Genomic DNA, 13,998 nt, shown 5'->3' with positions numbered 1-13,998 from the left:
ACGTCTTTCTCCAGTCTCAGTGCTCGAGAGTCCTGTAAGAGACCTACAGGCTTCAAGGTATAAAATGCAGATGCTACAAGGTCAGAAGGCATTCACTGGTGTTGTTGAAATGGGTTTGCATTCTATCAAGGACTAGAAGTGACTTATGTTCCACTTGTAATTGTGTAATATTCTTTAGATTAGATTAGACTTAGATTAGACTTACAGTGTGGAAACAGGCCCTCCGGCCCAACAAGTCCACACCGACCCGCCGAAGCGCAACCCACCCATACCCCTACATTTACCCCTTACCTAACACTGCGGGCAATTTAGCATGGCCAATTCACCTGAGCCGCACATCTTTGGACTGTGGGAGGAAACCGGAGCACCCGGAGGAAACCCACGCAGACACGGGGAGAACGTGCAAACTCCACACAGTCAGTCGCCTGAGTCGGGAATTGAACCCGGGTCTACAGGCGCTGTGAGGCAGCAGTGCTAACCACTGTGCCACCGTGCCGCCCACTAATTGTACTCATGTAAGGAGTAAGTGGATCCTCAGCCAGACAGAGCTGGTGCTTTTTCTGTTTAGGAAAGACAGCCCCAGGAGATTTTCAGAACAGAGTAATTAATCCGAAAGAAGACTAAGGCTCTGTAAATGTGCAGGTTTGCTCCTTCAGACGGAGACCAGATTAACTTTTGAGCCACTGCTTAAGAAAGGATGCTAAGGTTTGTTTGCCAGTAGAATTGTATCTGTAAAACTCGGCAGGCACATCTGCTGCACCCTTACATCCAATTACAATAGCGGGTCCCGTCACCACAACCTGTATAAGGCTCAGTGTTGTTTCTAACTTCACTAGGAGAATGGGAATCTTGGAAGTTTAATTCTGATAACATTCAACTGGTGACACGTTCATAGCAGTTAAATAAAGAAAGCAACAACACTCACGTTAATTCAAGTACAATGAGCCACCAACAGAACTGCATTCTCAGAAACTGAAATTCAAAATCATACACACTCTCTGGTGTGAGGAGGCTGTTACTGCGCTCTAGATGGACAACCGTTGATACCAAAGACAATGGAGCTAAATCATTTGCATGGCAAATAAGGGATACAATGGAATAAAGGGAGTGTGAGAGTTTGTGTGTGTGCACGCGCATGTGGCAGGGAGGTTGTTGACAGTAAAAGGGCAAGGCCTCCATAAATGGCCTCTAAGCGAGCTTGATGGGTTTGTGTGGGCAAGCCATTCGTTTCTGGAACAGGGAACCTGGTGAGTTGAAGGGAAGAGTAATCTCCATTTCTGAAAATGAACAGAAATCTGTTTCAAGCAACATGGAACCTGTGCTCAGTTTCCAGGAAGTTTCATTTACATTGGAAATATGCAGGGAACAGCCAGAAATCTTCAGGCATTTGCTTTGGATGGTTTGTGGGTTTTTTTGTATGTCAGGCTCGGAGGCAGCATTGGATATTCGATAGAAGGAGAAGCAGTGAGCATAAATCACAAACACAGGAAAGAAAATATACCAAGGTAAATAAAATGTAGAACAGTAATCATACTTTCCCCTCACGTTATGCTGCTTGAAGTGAGTCACTGTTGAAATGGTGTATGATTGACAACTGACTACTATGTCCATTTTGTCTTCAAATTTATATCTATCTCTCCAAAGAAGTGATTGGTAGTGTTCCATAACAGTCCTCTGGTATACTGTCATAGAGATGTATAGCATTGAAACTGATCCTTTGATCCAATTTGTCCACGCTGACTAGATATCCTAAATTAGTCCTAAACTATCCCAATTGCCAGCATTTGGCCCATGTCTCTCTAAACCTTTCCTGTTCATGTACCCATCCAAATGTTTTTTAAGGAGATCCATGCAACAAATTAGGCCTAGGTGTTGTCCAGTTAAAGTCAGTAACTGGCAGTTAGGGCATGGTGAAACCAACTTCGTCACATGTACAAACTTGTTGAAAACACCATGCCCAGTCATACAACACGGTTGCCCGTATTGTGGACGTGTATATTTACTGAACAAATGCCTACTGCCATTTAGTAATAACGCCTTTGGAATATTAGCAAGAAAAGACAGGACAGACAAAGATAAACTATTTCCACTGGTTGGTGATTCTAGAACTTGGGGCATAGTCTGAGAATTAGGGCCACACCATTCAGGAGAGATCTTAGGAAGCACTTCACACATAAAGGATGGTAGAGGTTTGGAACTTCTACCACGAACAGCAGTGGATGCCAGACCAGTTGTTTGTTTTAAATTGAAATAGATAAACCTTTGTTAAGCAAAGGTGTTTAGGGACATGGGCCAAAGGCTGGTATATAGAGTTAGGCCAGAGATCAGCCATGAGCTCACTGTGTGGCAGAAAAGGTTCAAGGGTTGAATGTTTCTATGTAACAGTGTGAGGCACTGGTACACTGCTCTCCGACTCATCACATATAAAAAGAAATGTACAAAAAGATTCAAATTCACTTTTTTATTGCCAAATAATGGAGCCTGTTCTTTGCGGTTCCTAATGACAAATGGAATCCCCCCCAGAAATGGATTCCTGATCCATCATTGGCTGGTGGTCCAACATATGGGACTACACTATGCTGGACATTGAAGGCCAGTGCAATGGCTGCCAATTAAAAGACAATGGGGGGATATGATGGTTCAGAGCTGACCCCTGTGCCGTTCGCACTTGACACTGCACACAGACCAGAAGGTTTTGTATTGCTGATCTCACACAGCTGCCTTCAAGACGATATTAACTTTATTAACTGAAATCAAGAATGAGAAGCCAGTGCGTCCATCATTTGAATTAAAGTAGAAATTAAGATGTTGAAATTTAAGCCCAAAATAAAACTGACTGTAGGCACTAACATTGGGCTTGCACTTTCCATCTCTAATTTCAAATTTGCCTGAATTTGACACAAGAGAACTCAAGTGTGAAGCTAGCCTGAAAATCTATAACTTGGGCATTCCTTAAAATAAAGCTGTCAGATGACAGCCCAGCTTGTATAAAGTCTTTACTGAACTGGCAATGTGATGGATAACTGTCGTGACTGCCTCACAATCGAGGTCACATGACTACAGCAAGCCAAGAAGCACATTTCTTTTTGTTTCTCTTCACAGGATGCAGGCTTATTACTTATTGCTGCGGCCTGGAGTTACACGTAGGCCAGGCCAGGACAGCAGATTTCCTTTTTTAAAAGGACATCAGTAAACCAGATGGGTTTACATGACAATTGACAGTAGTTACATTGTCACCATTAAATTAGATAACAGAATGTTACTGAATTCACATTTTGCCATCAAACCTATTTCTCCGGAGTATTATCTGGGGTTCTGAATTTCTAGGCCGATGATATTAGCAATGTACCACCATCTCCTCCAACTACAATATTGAACTTCCAATCAAGCAACCCCCTTTCCACGAGAAAAAGTTGCATGCACCATCATTTACACTACAAAGTACCCAAAGTTACTCACTACGCAGTTAACTGCACTCAACGTTATATGTATTTGCAGCTGGTCCCTTTTGCTTCAGTCTCTTTACATGCATGACAAGAATGCAGCTTGTTGGATTTCCCTCCAATGTCTATCTGTCGGAAGGATGTGCTCCCTGGTTCAGTTTCAAAACCTTCTCAGCAGACCTGGGCAAATGTTGCAAGAAGCACCAGTGTCTACCTGGCATTTCACTTTCATTGGATGCTCTTGTTCTGTTGTCTTCATCGCAATAGTTAGAAACTACTTTCCTTCTTTCGACTCAATATTAGCAACCTGCTCTAAGAGATCGATTAAACCAGCCAGGTCTTCACATGACATCTCACTGGTAGCCCACACTTGATTTGATTGTCAACATTTGACACTTCAGTCGCAATTATCTCCATCAGCTTCTTCTTCACACAGGACATGCTTCATTTGTTTGATGCAATGACCACCAGGGTGACATGGTGGCTCTGTGATTAGCACTGCTGCCTCACAGTGCCAGGGACCTGGGTTCAATTCCAGCCTTGGGTGACTTTCTGTGTGAAGTTTGCATGGTTTCCCTGTGCGTGTTTGGGTTTCCTCAAATAGTCAAAAGATGTCCAGGTTAGGTGGACTGGCAATGCTAAACAGTGTCCAAGGACATGCAGGCTATATGGATTAGCCATATGAAATGCAGGGTTATATGGATAAGATAGGAGGTGGGTCTGGGTGGGGTGCTCTTTGGAGGGTGATAAGGACTTGATGCACTAAATGGCCTGTTTCCACACTCAAAAGATTCTATGAATATTTACAACTTGCCCTTCAGCTTTGATCTTTCTGCTGGTCCTTCTCTGTGAATACTTATTATCTTCCCTTGCACTTCAAAGGTCTGGGCAGATTATCGACATCATGAACAGTTCCTGATGAAGAGCTTCTGCCCGAAACGTCAATTTTCCTGCTCCTCGGATGCTGCCTGACCTGCTGTGCTTTTCCAACACCACTGTAATCTTGAGTCACTTATCAAACTGGTGTGCAGATCTGGTCTGTTTCACTGCATTGTGCACAAACCTGGCTGTTTTCCCATGTCTACAGTGTAGCTGTTGATTATCAGCTAACAACTTCCAAGCAACATCTTCTTCAAGCATGAGGTTTTCTTTCTTTCACAGTCACGCTGTCATTGTTAGATCTCTAAGATCATTTTACCTTTGATGAGACCATCTGTCCGGTGCCTGAATTCACAGGATTGTGTGAGCTGTGTTAAAGCAGTCCCATACTGACCATTGGGTTCTTCTTCATCGTAAAAATTAATATTGCACAAATTTCATTCATAAGTTACATTCACTTGGGTTCCAACGTGTGGCTTTCAAAGTCTTCTTGAGAGAGAGAGAGAGTTAGGATGGAATATACTTTGTAACAGTTTCTCTTATTCAGTGAAAAAGTGTATTTATTTGCAGATGCTCTGGCTTGTTGATTAAATCTCTTGCAATCTTGTGGTTTTGCCACTGTGAATGAAAAATCTGCCAGTTCTGTTTCATATCACCCTTCCTTTTGACTGGAGCCAGGGGATAAGGGTTGACAGCCAGTAATTTAGCCTCAGCCCACTTCTTTATTCAGTCTTGCTTTACAGTGGCTTATCAGCTTCCAGCAGTTCTGAACATTTCTGTCAGCTTTGACAAAAGGTCAGTCTGACTTGAAATGTCAGCTCTTTTCTCTCCTTACAGATGCTGCCAGACCTGCTGAGATTTTCCAGCATTTTCTCTTTTGGTGGCTGAACATTTCTGTGTTCCTCTTTCAGTAACTGTGCTTCCAGACAGCTCGTCAAAACTCAATCTTAGTTCTACTTCTGGACACCATCTAATGAGTCAAGATTAGAGTGGTGCTGGAAAAGCACAGCAGGTCAGGCAACATCTGAGGAGCAGGAAAATCAGGATATCTGGCAAAAACCCTGATGAAGTGGCGTTTTCCAGCACCACTCTAATCTTGACTCTAATCTTCAGCATCTGCAGTTCGCCATCATCTAATAAGCTATCAGGACCAAAGTCTCGCCAGTCCTGTCTTTATTGAACTGGCTGTAAGATGGGTGCCTGTAGCCTCATGGCATGGGTCATATGGTTCATAACAGGAATCTTATCCACCCCCAATCCTGAAGAAGGGATACACCCAAAACATCGACTTCTCCACCTCCTGATGCTGCCTGGCTTGCTGTGTTCTTCCAGCCTCTTGCTTGTCTACCCAGGAATCATTTTAGCACCATATTGTATTTCCCTCTGAACACTCCTAGCCTGCCGGAAGTGATGGAGCATAGAAGGAGGTGACTCAACCTGTGCTGTTTCTTTGAAAGACCTATCTGTATTGGTCCTATTTTTCTAACTTTCCCCTGCAATTGTTATCTTTAAACTTACCCAATGCTCTTGTAAAATGTACAACTGAATCTGCTTCCTCCCATCTTTTCAGGAAATACAATCCAGATCAGAGCAACAGCCTTGTCACAAAGACCAATGTACAATGCTAGTTAAATCAAAGCTCTAACAATTGGACCTTGGCAGGCAGTATCGTTAAGTGCTCTTGGAAAATTAACATGCTGGGGCATCGAGATGCTTTTTTGCACATACTTTATCTGCCATTTTCAGTCTGCCATATTGTCTGCATGAATATCAAAGGGCAAACTGAATCCTTCATGAAGTGTGAACTGCTTGGTTCTTTCGAGAAATGAATATCTGCTTTGTCTCATCTAACACGACTATAAGTACAGGGTAAAAAAAAACCTTACAGCTTAGCCAGAAGATAAAAGGGAGTCATGTAACAGGGTTGTCCACATGTAGGTAATTAATGAGGCCCAGTATCAAACACATCTCTCGATTCACCTCTGTTCTGTGTCTACCTTGAAATGGATTGAGTTCCCCTGGGATATAAAGCTTTTAAAAACATTATGTGTGAAAGGATAGATTCTGCAAATCCAATGCTGGGGAGCACTCAAGAAAGACTTAAACAAAAAAAAATCATAACATTAAAAGGAACTAGTTGATATCAGTTCAGAAGCCTGGAAATTTATCTTGTCAGTCCAAGGTCAGCAACAATTAGCAGACTAATCCCCTCGGGTTAAAAAAAGGCATTATTTGAGTCTGTGATAGCTTAACAATCAATACCATTAAAATGGGAGCAGAATTTAAATGATTCAAAAGGTCTTAGTTTATAAGTTTAATTCTCAGTGCGTGCTTCTGGAAAGGACATGAATTGCTTAATTAACCTCCTTCTTACGGAAATAAGGCAGTTAATTGAACAAATTTAGATTAAAAGTGACAGATGCAGAGGCGCAACCAGCAGCTTTAGTGTTCATCCTGCACACTACCAAATATGTTCGATTAGCAGGCTCTGAAAGACAGAAACACTTCATCAACCAATGACTTCCCTTCAGTTATATGTCCTTGATCGCAGCATCCAGACAGCCTGTTTGGGGCTTTTGCATTGTTGTGGTAGTGTCCCTACCTATGAATCAGGAGGTCCAGGTTCAAGGCCCACCCGCTCCTGAACTGCGCCAGATCACATTTGACCAGGATTACTGAACATTTCCCAAAACAAAACAATTATTGGGTGGTGTTCTGTTCCACATACGTTGATCCAGTCTTATATGGATACTAGTGGCCAATCTGCTCAGTCAAGCCTCCTGACCATTTAAATCAAAGCTTATCCCAACGTTTAAGGTTTCTTACATGTTCCCATATTTCACAACTGTTTATTCGAAATGTTACATGTTCTGAAATCCGGAGTCAGTTGGCTAGATGGCAGGTTTGTGTTAGCGAGTAATACCAATACGTTTTCTTTGAGGAGAGAGAATGGTGAAGGTAAAAGAGAATGAAAGAAACAGCAGCAGAAGGCACATAGCCATGAACAACATCAACCTAGATGGAAGCCCAGTAAGGAGGAGAAGGCGGAGATTTCTGGGAATCGGGTCGAGAAAGTAGGAGGTAGGCTTCAGGAATGAAATGAGGTTGGAGAGAACTTCAGAGGAGATAGGACTGAAAATCATTAAAGATGCAAATTCAGCACTTAGGGAAGAGAGGAGCCTCACAGGAAGTTTGATCTGGTCAGGTAATGGAAGAGGAAATAACAAAGGGAGCTATCCAGATTGCTCATATGTCAATGACCAAGATGTCTGAAAGCTTGAGGGGAGGATACAGGAGACAGAGGAGATGGGTTTAAGGAGATGATTTGCAACAGAGAAACAAAGCTAGAGTCTCCATTCCCAGATCTCCAGTGTTTACCACTTGAGAAGCACTGAAGTTGATATGGCGGCACTATGATTTACAATTATCATAGTCTCTAGAACAATGTAAATTGAAGCTCTTTATTATAAAACTGTGCCAAGATTAAATTCCCTTCAACAGAGGTTGTGGATGAATCAGTTTCCTTGTTGTAAAAATCTACTCGTGTGGAGGATTTACCAGACAGGCTAAATTCAGATGGTCACAGAAATGTTTGTGACATCCACAAGTAGTGGGCGGCACGGTGGCACAGTGGTTAGCACTGCTGCCTCACAGCGCCAGGGATCCGGGTTCAATTCCCGCCTCGGGCGACTGACTGTGTGGAGTTTGCACATTCTCCCCGTGTCTGCGTGGGTTTCCTCCGGGTGCTCCGGTTTCCTCCCACAGTCCAAAGATGTGCAGGTCAGGTGAATTGGCCATGCTAAATTGCCCGTAGTGTTAGGTAAGGAGTAACTGTAGGGGAATGGGTGGGTCGGTGTGGACTTGTTGGGCCGAAGGGCCTGTTTCCACATTGTAAGTAATCTAATCTAATGTATCTGGGGGATGCAAGTTAAACCTTCACATCATACTTGTCCTTTTGGAAGTGGGTGGAGATGACTGAGGGTAGAATGTGAAAATCTGTTGTTCAACGTAATGGGTTTTTTGAACATGTGCTGCCCTCCAGTTGCAGTTCAATGTTCCAACAATATTTATTTAAAAGCGACAGACAGGAATGGGCACAAGTTTAACCCACCATGAGGTGCCATAAGATTGGAGGTTGGCTAATGTGGTGCAACTATTTAAGAAAGGTTGTAAGGGCAAGCCAGGGAACTACAGACCGGTGAGCGTGATGTCGACGGTAGGCATGTTGTTGGAGGGAATCCTGAGGGACAGGATGTACATGTATTTGGAAAGGCACGGTCTGATTAGGGATAGTCAGCGTGGCTTTATGCATGGGAAATCATGTCTCACAAACTTGATTGAGTTTTTTGAAGAAGTAACAAAAAGGATTGATGAGGGCAAAACATTAGACGTAATCCATATAGACTTCAGTAAGGTATTCGACAAGTTTCCCTATGGCAGACTGGTTAGCAAGGTTAGATCTCATGGAATACAGGGGGAACTAGCCATTTGGATACAGAACTGGCTCAAAGGTAGAAGACAGATGGTGGTGGTGATGGTGGAGAGTTGGTTTTCAGACAAGGATTGGTGCTGGCTCCACTACATTTTGTTATTTATATAAATGATTTGTATATGAACATTGGAGGTATAGTTAGTAAGTTTACAGATGACACCGAAATTGGATGTGTAGTGGACAGCAAAGAAAGTTACCTCAGATTACAACCCTTGATCAGATGGGACAATGAGCTGAGAAGTGGCAGATGGAGCTTAATTTAGATAAGTATGAGGTGCTGCATTTTGGAAAAACAAATCTTAGCAGCACTTATACACTTAATGGTAAGGTCCTAGGGAGACCTTGGAGTGCAGGTTCATAGCTCCTTGAAAGTGGAGTCACAAGTAGATAGGATAGTGAAAAAGGCGTTTGGTATGCTTTCCTTTATTGGTCAGAGTATTGAGTACAGGACTTGGGAGGTCATGTTGCAGCTGTACAGAACATCGGTTAAGCTGCTTTGGAATATTGCGTGCAGTTCTGGTCTCCTGAAAGATGTTCTGAAACTGGAAAGGGCTTGGAAAAGATTTACAAGGATGTTGGCAGGGTTAGAGGGATTGAGGTTAAGGGAGAGGCTGAATAGGCTGGGGCTGTTTTCCCTGGAGCATTGGAGTTTGAGGGGTGACCCTATAGAGGTTTATAATATCATGAGGAGCACGGAAAGGATAAATAGACAATGTCTCTTCCCTGGGGTGGGGGAGTCCAGAACTAGAGGGCATAGGTTTAGGGTGAGAGAGACAAAATATAAAGGAGACCTAAGGCGCAACTTTTTCACACAGAGGAAGTGGTGGAGGCTGCAATATTTAAAAGTTATCTGGATGGATATACAAATAGGAAGGGTTTGTAGGGACATGGGCCAGGTGCTGGCAGGTGGAACTAGATCACGTTGGGATATCTGGTCGGCAAGGACAAATTGGACCGAAGGGTCTGCTGCCATGCTGTACTTCTCTGTGATTCTATGAATCTATGCAAATTCAACACTTAGGGAAGAAAGGAGCCTTACAGGACGTTTGATCTGGTCAAGTAATGGAAGAGGAAATGACAGAGAGAGCTGTTCAGGTTGTTCAAATGCTAATGACCAAGATGTCTGAAAGCTTGAGGGGAGGATACAGGAGACAGAGGAGACGGGTTTAAGGAGATGATTTGCAACAGAGAAACAAAGCTAGAGTCTCCATTCCCAGGTCTCCAGTGTTTACCACTTGAGAAGCACTGAAGTTGATATGGCGGCAATATGGTTTACAATTATCATAGTCTCTAGAACAAAGTAAATTGGAGCTGTGCCATGATTAAATTCCCTTCACCAGAGGTTGTGGATAAATCAGTTTCCTTGTTGGAAAGATCTACTCGTGTGGAGGATTTACTAGATTTATCAGGCTAAATTCAGGAGGGTTTATCAGGCTAAATTCAGGAGGGTTTATCAGGCTAAATTCAGGAGGATCTATCAGGTTAAATTCAGGAGGATTTATCAGGCTAAATTCAGGAGGGTTTATCAGGCTAAATTCAGGAGGGTTTATCAGGCGAAATTCAGGAGGGTTTATCAGGCTAAATTCAGGAGGATTTATCAGGCTAAATTCAGGAGGATCTATCAGGCTAAATTCAGGAGGGTTTATCAGGCTAAATTCAGGAGGATCTATCAGGCTAAATTCAGGAGGGTTTATCAGGCTAAACTCAGGAGGGTTTATCAGGCTAAATTCAGGAGGATCTATCAGGCTAAATTCAGGAGGATTTATCAGGCTAAATTCAGGAGGGTTTATCAGGCTAAATTCAGGAGGATCTATCAGGCTAAATTCAGGAGGGTTTATCAGGCTAAATTCAGGAGGGTTTATCAGGCTAAATTCAGGAGGGTTTATCAGGCTAAATTCAGGAGGATCTATCAGGCTAAATTCAGGAGGGTTTATCAGGCTAAATTCAGGAGGATCTATCAGGCTAAATTCAGGAGGATTTATCAGGCTAAATTCAGGAGGATCTATCAGGCTAAATTCAGGAGGATCTATCAGGCTAAATTCAGGAGGATTTATCAGGCTAAATTCAGGAGGATTTATCAGGCTAAATTCAGATGGTCACAGAAACATTTGTGACATCCACAAGTATCTGGGATGTACAATTTAACCTTCGCAACATTCTTATCTTTTTGGAGGGGGGGGGGCAAAGAGGGGAGATGGCTGAGGGTAGAATGTGGAAATCTGTTGTCAATATCATGGGTTTTTTGAACAAGTACTGTTCAAAAGTTGGGAAATGAACCAGGTTTCACACCATATGTCTGCAGGACAATATTACCTTCAAGGGAGTGCAGTATAGACTTACCAGAACTGCAAAGCTTACATTGTGGAAGAGAGATGAAACAAACTAGGGTTGCATCATCAAAATTTAGAAGGTTACAGTTGACTTAATTGAAGTTTGCAAGATGGAAAAGATGGAGGGAGAGAAAGCATTTCTGTTGCTTGGTAAGTCTACAGCCAGAGACACAAATGGAAGTTTAGAGCCGGGGCTAAACTTTGAAATACTTAGTCACGCAAGTTTGAAGCTCTCTTCAATAAATGGTCATTTAAATTAGAATGTTCATTTTAGTCAGAGATTGGTGTTTTTTTTATTTTTTAAGGGTATTAAGGGAAAAGGGTCAAAGAAGTTAGCCCAACTTTGATTTTAGTGAATGGTGGAACACGTTCAAGAGGCTGTATGGCCTGCTCCAATGCTATGTTCCAACCCTTCCACCTTGCCCCAAAATTACACTCTATGCAGGTCACCAGACAGTAATATTAAATGAGATGTAAAAGAGATGTCTGCCTGATCCCATGGGTTTCCAACCAGGACAGATCGGTTCAAATGGGTGTAACTAATATCAAAAAAATCGTTAGCAGCTTGATCTGAACTTACGAACAAAAAAATCCATGTATCTGAAAAATATGAACAGTTGTCGCGATGATATTTGACACAATTACAATGGCCTTTCTATCACGTGTCTCTGTTAACTACTGCAAAATTGCAGAATCTTCACATTCAGTATTTTCATGTCTTTTTCGCTTTTTTAAAAACTATAGGAGGGTTACTTCTCTTTAAAGATCACTTAGTTTGCCTCATGGTCCCTAAACACCACAGGGAACAGGCTCACATACACAGTGTGCAGAAAATCATCAAGAGCAGGATGGGGTCATTGCTCATTCGCTCTGGGTGACCACATTCTGAAACTGACTCGCACACTTTGTCAGAGCCCTGTACATTGGCAACTGTTACTACACACCTTCTCAACAGATGGGTCCTGAAAATATGAAAAATACATGCAACAGCAACCTGATGTCTTTGTGCAATTCAGAGGCACGTAACAACACAATCTGCAAGTCAAATGAACTGAAAAACGACTACACAGCTTTAGCAGAGCTTAAATATTTAGTGCCATATGGAGATTTTAAAACTGGACTAAATTTGCATAATTCTTCAGCTTGCCATCATACATGGATATAGATCCTGCTAAATATACTGTCCAGGGCAGGACTGCTTAACACAGGCTGGGTCAATCCTGCACTCAATACCAGGTCTGGGTTCACTCATGTCAGGATAATAGCAGAAGTGTTCCAATTGCCAGCAAGGGAGTGGGGAAAAGGGGCTGGGGGAGGGGATGGGGAAGGAGATGGGGGAAGGAGATGGTTGAAGGTGATGGGGAAGGGGATGGGGGAAGGGGATGGGAGGAAGGGGATGGGAGGAAGGGGATGGGGGAAGGGGGTGTGGGGAAGGAGATGGGGGAAGGGGATGGGAGGAAGGGGATGGGAGGAAGGGGATGGGAGGAAGGGGATGGGAGGAAGGGGGTGTGGGGAAGGGGGCGGGTATGGGGGGATGGGGGAAGGGGGTGGGGGGAAAGGGATGGGGAAGGAGGTGGGGGAAGGAGTTGGGGGGAAGGTGATGGGTGGGAAGGGGGTGGGGAAAGGTGATGGGGAGGAAGGGGATGGGAGGGAAGGGGATGGGAGGGAAGGGGATGGGAGGGAAGGGGATGGGAGGGAAGGGGATGGGGGAAGGGGGATGGGAGGGAAGGGGATGGGAGGGAAGGGGATGGGAGGGAAGGGGATGGGAGGGAAGGGGATGGGAGGGAAGGGGATGGGGGAAGGGGGATGGGAGGGAAGGGGATGGGAGGGAAGGGGATGGGAGGGAAGGGGATGGGAGGGAAGGGGATGAGAGGGAAGGGGATGAGAGGGAAGGGCATGGGAGGGAAGGGCATGGGAGGGAAGGGCATGGGAGGGAGGGGCATGGGAGGGAAGGGGATGGGAGGGAAGGGGATGGGAGGGAAGGGGATGGGAGGGAGGGGCATGGGAGGGAAGGGGATGGGAGGGAAGGGGATGGGAGGGAAGGGGATGGGAGGGAAGGGGATTGGGGAGCAGGAGGGAGGTAAGAACTGAGAGAGATCAAAGGAGACAGAGATGTGGGGAGGGGAGAAAGATGAAGGAAGGTGTGGTGGGGAACAGAGAAAGATATAAGAAGGGAAGAGATAAGAGAGAGAGGAAAGGGACAGAGCAAAAGAGAGGAAAAAAAGGGGTCAGACAATCTGACCCTGAAGTACACTAGATTTGGGCTGACAGGTGCCAATGGAACAACATAAATGCCAGGCAATGACTGCCTTCAATCAGAGACAATCTAACCATTGCCTTTAATATTCAATGGTGTCAATTACCCATTATTAACAGCCTGGAACTACACGAACCAGAAACTGAACTGAAACACATCACATAGCTACTGTGGCTAGAACAGCAGGACAAAGGCTATGGATCCTGCAGCAAATAATTCACCTCCTGACTCCCTAAAGCCTGTCCACCATCTACCAGGCACGTCAGGAGCATGATGGAATACTCCCTACTGCCTGGATGGGCACAACTCCAACAACACTCGAGAAGCTTGACACCATCCAGGACAAAGCAGCCCGCTTGACTGATACCACATTGGCAAGCATCCACTCCCTTCGCCAGTGACGCTCAGTAGCAGCAGTGTACACTATGTACAAGATGCACTGCAGAAATTCACCAATGTTCCTTAGACAGGGCGTTCCAAACCCCAAGCAATTTCACCTGGACAAAGAGTAGCAAAGGCCCCGAATGTCCAACATCACTTCTTGCTGTCAATGGGATGTAGACAAGAAATGGCTCTGTTCAATTGGATAGACCTGCC

General features: G+C 44.1%; 1 protein-coding gene across 14 annotated transcripts in view; it reads right to left on the bottom strand.

The window, feature by feature from the left end:
• Positions 1 to 13,998, bottom strand: part of gse1b (Gse1 coiled-coil protein b) — a 336,737-nt gene that overhangs the window by 81,349 nt on the left and 241,390 nt on the right. The gene's annotated exons all lie outside the window — the stretch shown is intronic.

This window comes from Hemiscyllium ocellatum, chromosome 17 (assembly GCF_020745735.1).
Source record: "Hemiscyllium ocellatum isolate sHemOce1 chromosome 17, sHemOce1.pat.X.cur, whole genome shotgun sequence".
Taxonomy (NCBI): Eukaryota; Metazoa; Chordata; class Chondrichthyes; order Orectolobiformes; family Hemiscylliidae; genus Hemiscyllium; species Hemiscyllium ocellatum.
This window is presented reverse-complemented; position numbering and strand designations above follow the sequence as displayed.